At 42.4% G+C, this 15,211-nt stretch overlaps 1 protein-coding gene across 2 annotated transcripts in view; it reads left to right on the plus strand.

Moving 5' to 3' along the window:
• Positions 1 to 795: 795 nt before the first annotated feature.
• EYA2 (EYA transcriptional coactivator and phosphatase 2) overlaps positions 796 to 15,211 on the plus strand; it is a 146,325-nt gene continuing 131,909 nt past the window's right edge. Inside the window, exon 1 of one of the 2 annotated variants that reach the window (XM_082226149.1) lies at positions 796 to 871. The gene's annotated coding sequence lies outside the window, so the exon portion shown is untranslated. Of the gene's footprint in view, positions 872 to 902; positions 1,149 to 15,211 lie in introns of those variants that run through there. The other variant, XM_082226150.1, reaches the window with a different exon arrangement.

A 15,211-nucleotide genomic window follows, 5' to 3' on the forward strand; every position in this document is an offset into this window, starting at 1 on the left:
ATGGTGTGCCGGCGGCCACACAAGGCAAGGACCAAGATGCAGTCTTCCCAAACTAAGAGCGCCTCGCTCAGGCTCAGCAGCCGTCCTGAAGTCAACGGGAGATACAGTATTTCCAAGTAAGGCTGCAGTCGTGTGCACACTTGCTCCGCAGCAAACCCCACGAAACTCTTAACTGAAAGCTGAACAGCTTACAATGTGATTAGGATTGTCAAGGTATACTGGGCAACATACCTTGACTTTAAAACTTCAAGGTTGCAAACCTAAGTACGGTTCCTAGGGAGGAAGTAAGCCTCGTTGGAATCAAGGAACATTGCCGAGCTTTGCGCGCGCACTGCAAGTCCTGCTGAAATAAATAAGAGTTCACTTTAAAGAAAGCGACCTGCGCTGACGACTTAACGTGGAACGATAGCATTTAAAAAGCGGGTGGCGCGGTGAGGGGGAAACTAGTAGAACAAATCTGCAAGTGAGTCGAGCTGGCGAGTCCGCGCGCTAAGCCCATTCTTCGACGATCGCCTGTCTCTTGCGCCATGTAACCAAGCGCAGGCTCCTGGAAATCACTCCTCGGGTTACAATTCGGCGCAAGGTAACGGGAGATGTTCTGTTTGCAAGCAAGCAACTTTACCAAGTGTAGGTAGAAAGAAAGTTTCGCTATTCTCCCTCCTCCCAGACCTCCTTGGTTAGAATATAACAACTTGCCGGTGTGTCTCTCTTTCCCTCGCCTCCCGCCCTCTCCGTCCCTCCCTCCCTCGTTCACTCATTCGCTCTTTCCTGGACGCGCGCACCCTCGCCGGCCGCCTCCCCCCACCCACCCACCGAGGACTCCTGGGCGCGCGTGTGCGAAGGAGCCGCTGAACTTTAGGTAAAGGGCAAGGTAAGGGCAGAGCGGCAGCATCTTTGCTCCTGAGTGGGCATGTGCAGACCTCGCGCGCACAAGCTCACTGGCGCGGCGGCGTGAGGAGTTTGCTGGGCACGTTGCTCGAAGGGGAGCGGACGGTGCGCGCTTTCCCGGCTGCTGCGGACTTCTCCAGCTCGGAGCGGCAGCGGCTGTCCGGAGCGCAGGCGGCCTCGCGCGCTCCTTCTTCTCCTGGCGCGCAGGCGGCTGCGGGGACAGGAGCCCGGCGGCGCCAGACGCTCTGCGGCAGCTTGCGGTGAGTGGACGGGACCCCCGCCCCGATGCAGTGCCCTCCTCCCTCTTCTCTCCATCGCGCACCCCCCCCCCCCCGTTCATGATTTTGGCAAAGGGGCGCCGGGTGGAGGCGAGCGATGCTTTGCGCACTTGGACATCCCCAAGCGCATTCACTTGCCCGGGCCGGGTGGAGTGGAGGTTACCGGGGCTGGGAACGGTCCTTGAACCTCCCCAATGGGACATTTCTTTTCATGGAGGCTTATGGGGGGGCTGCTGCCTTAGATCTTAAATATTGGGTGACATCTCTCCCCATTCTTGGTCCCTTTCCCCCAGCTTTTCTGCTGGAAGGATAAAAACGCGCCCCTTCTTCATACATCAGCTCGCCTTCTCTCTCCTTTTACGCGTTCCAAGTATTTCAGAACTTAAAATCCACGCGCTTGTGCGTGTCCCAGGTGGCTTTGGGAAGCGGGGTGGGAGGCTATGAATATGTTTTATGCCGTTGTAGCTCAAAAAAGTGAGTGGTTTATGTGTATAAGGATTTATCTCTCTCTCTCCCGCACCTTATTTACTAAGTGAGGAGGTTGTTTTTTTTATTAATTTACATATCTATCCACTTGCTGTGGAATCTTGACAGATCCTTAATCTCTCTACTCACAGCATTATTTTGGGGATTGCAAAAAGATTATTATTATTTTGTCAAACGTTTTCTGAGAAATTTTTGTGTCACAACATATGGAGAGGTTTCCCCCGTGTTGAATGAGTCTGCAAGAGCCTTATCAAACCTCTTGCCTTATTTCGAGTAGGTGAATGCTGATTCTCTGTCTTAATCACTAGTTGAGTATTAGTGCATAGTTTCGGGCATTTCATCAAGTGGAGTGGATATAATGTAGGCATAAGAGAGTTTCAGTTGTGTGTGAAAACTGTGTATAGGTAACCCACCAGTGATGATAGAAAATGTTTATTTCAAGAAAAGTAACATGGCAATGAAGGAAAAAAATACTCAGTTTGTTACACCATGGATAATTATATTTATGTAGCTATCATTAGAGAGATCAGTGCTCCTGTTTTTATATGTTCTAGATGGAATGTTTTGAACACCCCAAATATTAAGACCTTAGTAATGCTGCTATAATTGAAATTGCATGTAATGAATGTTATTGATCTTGTAAATGTGGCATCAATCATAGCTTTACATCTGTTTCAAGTTTTTAATGTGTGCATTATTTAGCAATCGCCACACAGAGGAACACCAGTGAGCAAAAGTTCTCTGTTTTAAAAATGAAAATAAAGTTGCAAGTGAATGGGACTTTGCCCGTATAATGTCCTGGTGCTTTTACCAATGAGAATAGTATAATCTTTAAACACGACATTTGTAATATAAGCTATGGATGCCATTTTGCTTTAGGGTTAAATATTTTAATCTATTTTAAGATGATGATAATAATCCCAAGCATACAAAGTATGTCTAGATTTGTATGTTCTATCAACATGCAAATTTAATATGATGGCGAGAGACTTTAAGAGGGAGAATGTAAAAAAAAAGTCTTTATTACAAAAAAGTAGAACTGACTTACTGTTTCAAGAAGAAAGGTTAATGTGATTTATACATATTAAATAAGCATTTAAGTGTGAAATTGAATATTTGCACTCTGAGAAAGGCCCTTGAAGGAAGTTTATAGTGTACAGATTGCTGTGTTTCTCAGCCAATCTTTATTAGATTGATATGCTCCTTTTGGATTAATTACTGAACTTTCAAAATACATGTGGTGAACCAGTTTTCTATTGTTACGAATCTGTTTCCTTGGAGGCAGTGTCAGGTGTGTGCATCCCTTAACATTCTTAAAGCAGTGGGCCAGGTTGTGGGTTAAATCATCTTGGTGCAAAGGTTTACAGGCAAAAGCATTTTGAATATCTCAAGGAAGTTACAGTGTTTCTTTCCTAAGCAGGGCTACTAACTTACATTTGACTTCCATAAGCTTCTGGGTCCTGATCCTGAAGATGAGAATAGTTAAATACTAGTCCTGTTTTCCACCTGATGGTTTCCCTGGTTTTACTGTAGCACATAGATTTTCTTTAAGTTGGACTGCACCCCTGAAGCTTTTTCTTCTTTTTAACACACAGCTCAGTTCATATTTGCTTCGACACAAGCCATCCAAATTATGTGGGGTTTCCTCTCTCTTAATACGCTGTAAATGAAGCATAAGAATCTCAAAGCACAGCGGTTTTTTGACAGCACCAACTATATCCCAAGGACAGTCTTGAAACGAGATTTTCAAAGCTGGCAACGAAACAATAGCGTTGGTTCAGAAGAAGCACTCCACACACCCAGGACAGTGCAGAACATAGCTTCAGAAGTATCATAAATCAACACTGTGTCACAGGTCCTAAGGACCGCTGCATTCTGGATGGTGGTGTACTTTTCATAACATTATTTTTCTCCTTTTGCTTTAAGCATTTGCATGGTGATTCTGGCTACATGGATCTGTAACATCACCACATGGGTGAAATGCTCTGGACCTGTAGTTGTGGTAAAGATGAAGACCTGTATAAAGCTAAATTTGGAGCTGCTTTGTTAATAATGGTAGTAAAGAAAATTACCAGTAAGAATCTGTGCCCGCCTTCTGGAGGGTTCTATTCTGATGACTCCATATTCCCACCTGAACATGTAACTGTGGCCGGAAAAGGAACACATCTCATTGGTGATTGGCATTTTAGACATTAGTTTAATGTGGTATTAGGCCTTGCTGCATCAACTTTTTTCTGGAAGCTTTTTATCTCAGGGCTTTACCTTTCATAATGAAGTATTTAAAAACAATACACATGTAAGTGCAGAATTGTATGGGGTGTGGGTTTTTTTTTGGTCTACTCATTTTTTGCCCACATAAACAGTGCAGTCCTGAACCAAAGTAAATCCCATTGAATTCAATGTGGCTTATTTCCAGTTAAGCTTGCATAAAATCACAGCCTTAGACATTAATAGTGTCCATCTCTCTGCTTACTGTCATTAATGAATACTTGCATTGTTATTGGGCTGAGTTTCTGTGGCATACTCAATCTCATTTTCTCTGATAAAATTTGGTATTGACATGTCGATTCATGCTGTCTCTAGCTAGTGAAGCTGAAAGGTACTAATTACTAATCTTTCCTATAATCTCCCCGTGTAGCAAATTCATAGGCTGTGCCACTTAATGAGAAAATTGTTACCAGAATTATTATTATTATTTTTTGAAGGAACTGTGTTTTGGAGATTTATGTAAACCAGAAAACATAATTGCATTTATGAGAAAGTGACACCTTCCCTCCCCCGAAATAAATTAAAACAATTAAGGTTAAAATGAAGTAGTCAGTTTACATATACTGGGTGAAACTCAGCCAAAATAAGCACATTTCTGTGCCATTGGAGTCAATGGGATAATTAACTTGCCGTTGAGATCAGTGGGACTTAAAAATGCATAGCTTTGGTTAGAGCATGCTCTTGGTTTTAATGCACAGAGTGTAAACTGTAGCCAGATAAAAATCTTATTTATTTAGAAAAGGAAAAACACTAACAAGAGATTTACCCTTGAGGTAATTTGGTTGGTTGTAAAGGAATGTTTCAGATGCCTCTGACTACGCTGTGTGGATAAATGAAGAGTTGTGCTGGCAGGGCGGGGGGGGGGACACCTGGAGGCTTTTTGGTTTTATCAGTTTATAACTTTAAAATAAGAATAAAGTAAAACAAATCTGCATAGATGTAAGAGAGAACGTAGTTACTGTTATATTTTGCCTTATGAAACCGTAAAAGGATCACAACAGATTCATTGCTAGGTATAAATTATTTCAGTTGCGGTGGTTTTTCCAACTTTTGTTACCTCTTGTAGCTACAATTGCCATGTAACTAAATCTGAAATTATCACAAGCAGTTTAAAAAAAAAACAGTCTTTATATGCATAATTCAGTCCAGCAATAATTTCCCTTGTTTAAGTGTGTCTGTGGCTCCCACTCACCATTCTGTAAAGCAAAGTATTGCAAACTCAGCCAGATGCGAACAGGAATAAGAGCTAAACAAACAGAGAGTGATTAAGAGAGAAGAAATTGCCTTTTCTTGGTCTTCTCTTTACTTTCTTTTCTGGCAGAAAAGCCACCCCAAGTGAGCTTATCCCTTTTCAGTTACATTTATCTCATAAGTCAGTTCAGAAAACAACCCGAACAGAGGGCCACCAAAACAGATGAAGACAATGCCTAATCTTTATTTATAGATCTTAACTGTTCTAATGGTGTTTAACAAACACCCTGTTAATATCGGGTGAAGATAAATCCCACAATTAGGTGGCTGGAGGAATAACGAGAGAGCTGCATTTCAGCAACTGTACCATGGGAGCTTAGGTCAGCAGGCTGTTGCAAGAGAGGTCTGGTGGGATTCTTGCTGTAATTTTACAGGGGAAATATTCGAAAGGATTTATATCCTGAAAGCAGGGTGAAATTAAATAAATAGAGGAAGAACAGCTTTGCACGGAACAGTTCTAAAAACAATGTTTCTGAAAAGTTTTTTGTTCGTTCCTGCAAGGAGAACGCGGTTGGTTTCTGTTGCACTGATGGAAAGAAGAGCTGAGTGTTCACTTCTGAGTGTGAATGATATACGTAGATGAGTACTATTTGCCTCCTCTCCCTTCTAGAATGTTTTGGGGGATAAACTAGAATGTGAGGCTTCTTCTCCCGTACTTTTCGTGAAAAAAGTAGCAATATGCAGAGGGCAATGAGCAAAATACTGGTACATAATAAGAGAGAGAACCTGCTTCTTCTAGGCATATGACAGATGTTTCCTTTAGTTGTAGTTATAGCATTGTACCGCCACTCTTTGTCATGGTTTGTGCTAATAACCGAAGAAGTGCATGGTTTTGTTTTGATATTTTTTTAAAACAACAACAACCCTAAAAGTGTCGTCTTTCGTCTTTTGTGGACAACTATTTTATCCGTTATCACATTAATTGTGTCGTATGGATAGCATAGGTGTAGTCGACCCAGTGTATGTAAAAAGCTGTGGTTTGTTTCTTCGTTTCTATTGCACGGTCATATGTTCTGTTCTTATTCATGGCCTTGTAAGAATCCTACAGGGAGGAAGAAAAGAGTTGGGGGTTTTTTAAGAGTGTAACCAGAGCAACATTGTACAACATTACAGATGGAGATGTTTCTCCCATAATTTCAAAACATTCTAGAATCTTGAAAGAGTCTTCTATCAGTAAGTTTTTTGCCACAGAGAAGGCATGTTTAGCAACGTTCCATTCTTAAGCTTTAATATTAAAAAAAATGGGTGCAAACCAACTACAGTTAATGGAACTTTAAAATAACCCCTGTTAAGAATTTGCTTACCATATTTTTCGCTCTATAAGACGCACCAGACCAGAAGACGCACCTAGTTTTTGGAGGAGGAAAACAAGAAAAAAAATATTCTGAAACTTACAAGCCAGAACAGCAAGAGGGATCACTGCGCAGTGAAAGCAGCAATTCCTCTTGCTGTTCTGGCTTCTGGGATAGCTGAGCAGCCTGCATTCGCTCCATAAGACGCACACACATTTCCCCTTCCTTTTTAGGAGGGAAAAAGTGAGTCTTATAGAGCAAAAAATACGGTAATTCTTCCACTGAAATCAATGGGACTTTATAGAGTACTTTTAACATGCCTTTGCTGAGCCAAAGTTATATTGTATAGGGTACGTGTGTTTGAAATGCTACAAATTGTGAGCAAGCAAACCATGAGAACACAAATGACCAAAAGTGCAAACTCCTGGGGAACTAAGCCAAACCTTGACTCGTGGTTTACTTCTCTGCAGACTACTGAAGAGCTGTAACCAAGGTTTGCCCTGTGTTTTATGGCCGGTGGTTTGTCCAGAAGAACTAAACCACAAGCCTGGGTTTAGATGTCACACTAAGCAAAACCGTGGCTTAACATAGCAGGAGAATGACCAGGGGCAAACAAAGCAGACATAATCTCCCCTCCGGTAGCCCGCACGTTTGCTAATTTGTGCTAAACCGTGGTTTGCTTTACCATCACATGCAAATTAGGGCTTACTGTGCCACAAACCCAGTCCAGGGTTGTGTTCACCTAAAGCCCGAATTTACTTGTTCTTGAATGTGCATCAGGAGTGCCCCAGATGGTGGCCTGCATTTTTAAATACATACTAAATTCAAATGAGGCTGTTGCAATTTACTTATTAGTTTGGCAAAATAATAGCCAGGCAAGTATGAAACACCTGGCATCACCTTTTTGTCGAGAGCAACAAATGAACAGACTCTGGCCCCGGTGATTAAATTACTGGTGTACAGCTTTTGCTCTCAGAGGGTTCCATGTGAACACTTTCATTTAATATGGACGGTGCTACCGTTTCAAATTGTACATGTTCTGACTGCTAGCACAGAAGTAATCCTTTCAGTTTAGCAGTGCACACACAGAGTGTGCGAGGCTATGAGAAATGTCTCCGTTTATCGCTTCTGGCCCATTAACTTTACATGCTGGCTGATCTAAATGGCTAAGCCGGTTTTCTTTCCTATTCATGCATGCATGCTGGGAAAACACCCAGTGATATGGCATGGGATAATCTACCAGAATTTCCTAGCACTTGAGCAACTTCCATTTATTTCAGTAGGAATTGCGCAGAGCTACTGGAGAACACCATATTTGGTAGTTCTTCTGCATTTTGTATTCTGAAAAGCCTGAGCTTAAACGTTGCTGTAACACGTAAGGATTTGTTTCGTGTTTATGATTCAAATCTTTTGGTGGTTGTTTTTAATGAGATTCACTTTGGCATTAAACCCCTTGGGCACTCCACACAGAAAAGTGGGGTATAAATTTAACAAATAAACAATTTAAAATTCCATCAAATCATCTAGCACTTCAAGACTGTGGAGTAGAAACATCATTTGGATGACTTTGGTATTAATGAGACTGCAATGGTCTTTATTGCCACGGACCAGTCCCCTAAATGTTCCTTGAAATTCTAAGCTTGACATTGGGCATGTTAAGGCAGACACATGTTTAGAGATATATCCCTGTCTGACATTAAATTTGAATGGATGAGTCAAGATAACAGCTACTCATGTCACCCATGACATGCTGTTCAGTCATGGTATTAGAGAGAATTATGAATGTGCAGGTTCCCTGTTAAATGTACCAAGTATCTGGTATAAAACATCAAAGATCCTCCTGATAAGTCTCTCCTGAAAAATGTTGAGAATTGGGAGAACACGAAACAAGGGCTCTGAGAATCAACAACATAGTTGGTTATATTCCTTTCCCCCTTCTTTTAAAGGCTTAACGGCCTGGTTTTGAATGTACTTGGAACTTACTTCTAGAGTCATAGGACTGATGTGACCATTAGGTAAGGTTGTTGTTTTTCCAAAAAAAGACAGTGTGTTTCCTTAAAACAAAAGAGGACATGGTGTGTTCATCAATACAGGTAAAGAAAAAACACATTTGAGATCGACAGTCTTTTGAAATCAGTATTTTTTTTCCTCCCTCACCTCTTCCAAAGAGTGTGCAATCCTATTCACATCTACTCAGAAGTAAGCAACATTGGGTTCAGTGAGGTAAATGAGTATAAGATTGCAGCCCATGAGGTGTTGTTTTTTTTACTCTTCCTGAAGGCAATAAAATTATGTACTTCATTTTACTACAACCCATTTGAACTAGAACATCAGAAAAAATGATATTTTAAGAAAAGTAATATTATGTTACAGCATACAAAATAATTGGATTTTAATCCTTAAAGTAATGGCATACATTCACCGTTCTTGTAGAATCTGCCTTTTGGCAACAAATAAATGATGTTAAGTGGGTGGGACAGTAAGTGTTCTATTGCTGTTTATATTTGGCTTGCTTATTGCTTTATTAATTCATATTTGTAAAAACAAAATCCAGAAACAAATGTCTAGTACCAGTTACATAATGAGACCCATCAAAGCTCAGTTTTACAACTATTCTTTCGAACAATATTAAACCTGAAATGCTAAAATATTGGGATGTTGATTGTAAAATGGTTCAACCATGATAACTTTATGGTTTGGATTTGTTGTTGCTGAAAATAAGACAAGGTATTAATATTTAAAACAAATGGGCTTCTGCTTTAATCTCAGAACTAATGTCACATTCTTGACATCAAATGCAGTTTGTTCTTGTTTTGAATTGGGTAGGGTCTGTGTCAAGCTTTTTCATTGGTTTTTTTTAGCTATACCACAAGGAACCATATACAAACTCACCTAAGAAAGAGAATACTTACTTAATTCCTATAGCTACAACTGGTTTGAAAATGAATAATATAAATTGTAGTTCCACATAGGTTTGCTCAGAAGTAAGCCCGACTGAGTTCAGAGGTTATTGAATTTTTAGGTGAGTGTGGGATTGCACCCTATATGAACCAAAAAATCCATTTGTTTCTTTACCACTTCTTTTGTACGCATCCCCCATTTTGCACCTGGGTCTCCCTGGTGCTAGTCCAACACTCTAACCTCTGCAACACACTGGATATTGTTGCTCTTGTCTTGTTCTTTGTTGTTAGTTTTAATGATTACTTTCATGTTGATTTGTAAGCTGTCCTGAGTTTTCATCATACCCTTGCAGGACAAAATTGGGTAAAAGAAATGTATAGGGCATGTCTGTGTGTTCATTTTACCGTCAACGTGATGCAATTTACTTTGTTGTTATGCTTCAACTGTTTTGTGAGCCGGCGTCTGGTTGTGGTATGCACAGAAAGGCAATACATACATTTAATTTTTTTAAATAGCAATCTGCTCTTTAATAAGGTGATCTGGTCAGCAACTTCAGACATGAGCAGGTGAAACTACACCTTCTTAAAATATGTATGGCAGCAGAGAATTCAGAGGTGTTCAGTTAGTTTCCGTGTTCAGAGAAGTGGAGGGAGAAAATTATTATTTAGAAAATTAGTTTAAACTTGGAAGGAGAGATTAAAGTCTCTCATGCATCCACAATAAATTGAACCAATATGGGAAGAGGGGGTAGTGCTTGCATGCTCTGAGAAAGCTGGTAAAAAAGAAAACCCCATAAAGGATGAAAAAGGGAGCTTATTGTTTCTAGAGTGGTGTTAGAATTATCCTACTCATGAATAATAGTTATGTGTTTTGCTCCAATGTGGTTTTATAATGAGTCGCTTAACTTGGAGCACAAATCTCTCTCCTTGTCTGCTTGGAGCTTGTTTGTTAGTTTTTATATACGGTATTTGTATACCACCTTTTATAATTGGGACAGTTTAAAACTTCTGCGCTCGCTACCTAGTCTAATTGCAATTCACTGGGTGATTGACTTCAGAACGAAGCAGTGGTTGGATAAGACACAGGTTGGAAACCACAAGCACAGATTTTTCTGTCACATAGGCCAAACCATATTGATCTAGCTGCCCACCGGCCCCCTCTGCCCCGCTAGATGGCCTTTCCCAACGAAATGCCCTCCAGATGTATTGGACCACAACTGGACCACAGAATTTCAAGACAGAAATCCACAGGCCCTTCTGCTTGCTCTGCTCACCAGCCACTGAGCACCTCTTCAAGAAGCTTTGAGATAGTGACTGGCTTTGCCCCAAGAAGCTCAGGAGAGAATACAAGGCTCTCCTATTCTGACTCTGCAAAATACTTCTGTTTTTGTGTAAAGGGGTTGTGTTGGTTGCGTAAATCAGAGCGACTTGGGTTTTAGGTTGTTTGGCTTGCCATGATTCTTAGCATTTTATGAATCACTACATACAGTGGTACCTCAGGTTACATACACTTCAGGTTACATACGCTTCAGGTTACAGACTCCGCTAACCCAGAAATAGTGCTTCAGGTTAAGAACTTTGCTTCAGGATGAGAACAGAAATCGTGTGGCAAAGGCACAGTGGCAGGGGGAGGCCCCATTAGCTAAAGTGGTGCTTCAGGTTAAGAACAGTTTCAGGTTAAGTACGGACCTCTGGAACGAATTAAGTAACCTTTAACCCAAGGTACCACTGTATTAAAATAGCAAAAGTGCCTTAGAGACCCTGGAACCTGCAGTTGGTTAGAGTGTGGTGCTGAAAACGGCAGGGTTGCAGGTTCAATCCCTGTATGGGACAGCTGCATTTCAGGGGGTTGGACTAGATGATCCTCAGGGTCTCTTCCAACTCTGCAACTCTGAGTTTCATACTTCAGCTTCTTTTTGAGGTCAATTCTCATCTTAGAGATGGAGAGCTGAACCTCAGGGAATATGATTTACCCCGGGTTACCTAGTCAGTTTGCAATCTGAGCAGGAATTTGAACCATGACCTTCTCCTTCCTCATTGGGCCAACTTTTGCAGGGGAGTGGGACCACCTGAGTGGGAGTCACCTGACATCATAATGATCAAGGGAGGTCACTATAACTTTAAATTGAGGTCTTCACTACTCATCACAAACCCAAGTCTTGACAGGAATGCAGTAAACATACCATTTTCTTGCTCTTTCCACCTTGCTTGCGGAAGACCAGTGAGTTGACATCTGTTACACTTTTTAAGGGGAAAAAAACTGAGATGCCCCTGAGATGTTTTTTAAAAAATTAAAATTCATTGGGCAGTCTATGTATATTGATCAGTATTTTTCAATATCACGTTGAAGCTACTCCTGCATTCTTGTTTCTTTAATTCCAAATAGAAATCCAGTTATTCCTAGAATCCTAGAGTCACAGTTGAATAGAGAAGGGTCATGGCTCAGTGGCAAAGCATTTGTTTTAGATGCAGAAGTCTCAGGTTCAATTCCTGGCATGTCTGGACGGGGCTGGTAGAAATCCTTCGCTGAAATCCCGGGAGAGCTGCAGCCAGTCAATGTAGACGGTATTGATCTCGATGGACCAAAGCTCTGACTCTGTATAAGGCAGCTTCATGTGTTCACAGCCATAGATTCTCTGGATGGTACTTAGCAAACATTTCATCTTCCCTTTCACACCTGGAAAAGAGGAATAATGCTCAAAAGTGTTGTTTCGGGTGGCAAGAAAAAATCAGTGTGCTACAGTTGGATGGGCTTGTTTAGATGTGTGGTGGTGATTTGAGTATCACAAAGGGAGTTGTTCGGACAGACAGAACTTAACCGGGTGCAAACTCATTACAGTGGTACCTCTGGATACGAATGGGATCCGTTCTGGAGCCCCGTTCGCATCCTGAAATAAAATGTGACTGCGTGTGCACAGGTCATGTTTCACCATTTCCGCTCATGCACATGACGTCATTTTGAGCGTCTGTGCATGCGCGAGTGGCGAAACCCGGAAGTAACACGCTCCATTACTTCCGGGTCACCATGGAGCACAACCTGAAAATATTCATCCCGAAGCTACTTCAACCCGAGGTATGACTGTACCAGATTTGTAGCTGAGTTGAGCTCCTGGGGAACCTATATCATAGGCCTGTACGCTCACAGTGGTGTTTTTGTGAAGTCACTGAGATTGTGCAAATCCTAGCATATGCAAGCACCACTTCACATGCACACTGCCTGCCTGTGAGCCCGGCCATGGCCTGAGTTCAGCACTCCAAGATACTTATGTGCAGTGTGAGCCTGAGCAATACATTGGTGTGACCAGAATGACAGTTATATAGGGACAAGGGCCAACCTGGTGTTATTTTGATACTCCTTTGACTGCGCGGCAGGTTTTACGCCTGATAGCTCAAGGACCAAGGAAACTCAAGTTCACACAGGGCGTGATTTTAACCCTGGAGTATAGGTGTGTGAGGAGAAGCACAACAAACAAATCAAAGACTCTGAGTGTGTGCATACCACCCTCGCTGAACTTTCTCAGGAGTGAATATTAAGGCACATTTACTGAAGCAGAAGTTGGCATAAGACTGTATGGTGTCTCATTTATCTCAGACACTTTTTAGAATTCTAATAACATATTTTTCCACTTTGGGGGGAAGTGGGGGAGTTTCTGTCCCTCATTGGTTGCGCGGGGAGGGGGGAGTTAAAGCAGGAATGACGAAGAATCAGACATAAGGTGGAAAGCAGCCCTTTTTCATTATGACATGGATCCAAAGGTGTACTGCATTTTTTGCTCCATAAGACGCACCTAGTTTTTGGAGGAAGAAAACAAGAAAAAAAATATTCTGAATACCAGAAGCCAGAACAGCAAGAGGGATCGCTGCGCAGCGATCCCTCTTGCTGTTCTGGCTTCAGCGAAAGCAACGCGAAGCCTCTTCAGGGCAGCAGGAGGAAGGCTTCACATGGCTATCCCAGAAGCTAGAGCAGCAAGAGGGATCGCTGCACAGTGGATCCCTCTTGCTGTTCTGGCTTCTGGGATAGCTGCGCAGCCTGCATTCGCTCCATAAGACGCACACACATTTCCCCTTACTTTTTAGGAGGGGAAAAGTGTGTCTTATAGAGCGAAAAATACGGTACTTCATGAGAAGAAATATGCTTGCATTCACACAAAGTAACCCTCTGAATTCTGCTGATTTCCCCACTCTCCATTCTGCTAAAGCCCTGTAATGTCCCCACACTGTTCATGAAAGTCCCTTGATCCTCAGAAGTAGCTTTTGGAAGACCAAGGCAGATGCAGTGGGCAGGAGGAGCCAGAGAAGTACCGTTGGGCCAGCCGAGTCCCATTTGTGCTTCTTTGGATCCAGCTCTTGTTTTTTTAACAAATTCTGGGTCCCTAAACTGAGAATGCTTATCTTATGCTCATTGCAGAGGATATTGTATGGTCATGCAATCTGCCAAGCAACTGTAGATTGGCACCTGTCATGTTCATGAAAATAATATTCCATGTATTTTAATTACAAGTATCTTAGTTATGTGCGTTCCTTGCAGGACTTCAGCTCATTAAAGAAAGCCCGTGTGGTGTTCTGTGCTAAAAATGACCTTTGTGCATGAGTTACACAAACACATACACACACACACACAAGTGTGTAAGCATGCAACCCTGTTTAAACCAGATTGCTTGCTTTCTGCCTGTATCTTTTTGTGGTACAGGGTGCCTTGTGACAGCAGTCCCCCTTTCTATGGTAAGCCGGTCTCTTTCGGCTGGTATTTGTGCCTCATTGCTCTTCCACCCACGCCAAGTTGACATTTTACACCTGCTTCTTCATGACAGAAAACTGCTCTTCCTCCCTTTGCCCAGCATCTCCTATTGCAAAACTTGGTCCAAAGCCCAGTTTAAAGGGAGATCAGCCAGTGCGACGGGGCACTGCTAAAACTCCATATTGTCCTGACTGGAAATGCTTAAATTATTTGCTTGTTTGTAAAGTGATTTCTAATATGGTTGTCCCTCACTAGACTTTCGTAGATCTTGTGCTCTTTTCATAAAGAATACGTGTTTGCATAATGATAAATAGCGTCCCAGTTCAGACATCACACTAAACCAAGGGTTAGCATTGAAGACTCCATAAAGCCTCAGGGTTGCTTGCTGTCTTCCTCTTCTCCTCTGTGCTCAAGGAGGACATCAAAAGACTCTGGTTTTGCTTTAGAACTGGAGTTTACCCTCAGGGGTAAACTATCAGGGCCAGGGTGGGCAGGGACTTTTCTCTTTCAGCCTCCCTCTCTGCCACTTCCTTTGCACTCTCTGATTCTCCTTGCTACCAGTGACGGAGGAAGGGGGGTGCGGGCCGCCCTGGGTGTCATCAGTGAGGGGGGTGACAAAATGAAAAAAGAATGAGGTTTTTTTGTTTTTTTAATTAGGCTTACGAAACTTTTTAGTTCAGTCAACAAACGTAATGCAGCTGGCACTGGACACCATACCGTGGGGGCCGGCTCTTACCGCAGGGCCTGCGGTGTGCCCAAGCCACGCGTCTTTCCTGGGAGTAATGTGGGCACCTGCAGGTTTTGCACTGCCTGAGACAGCAGCGTGCGACTTGTGTCTGTCCTCCGCCTCTCCCTCAGCCGCCCTACAGTTGAGGAAGAGGTGGTGGAGAGGCTCCATGCAGTGCCCCCCCTCCCCTGGCTGCAGGATGCGTGGGCTGCACCCTCAGAAATAGAAACTTCCAGCATGCAGTTATCATGCAACTGTTACAAGACGATCAAGGCCACAAGCAGGGAGACAAACAAGAATGAGTAAATTAAGAATTTAACCTTCAAAAGGAGAAACATGGAATGTTAGAGCCTGATTGGATAAGAATGTAAAGTTTCATTCTC

This window comes from Podarcis vaucheri (genome assembly GCF_965113315.1).
Source record: "Podarcis vaucheri genome assembly, chromosome: 6".
In the NCBI taxonomy this organism is placed as follows: domain Eukaryota; kingdom Metazoa; phylum Chordata; class Lepidosauria; order Squamata; family Lacertidae; genus Podarcis; species Podarcis vaucheri.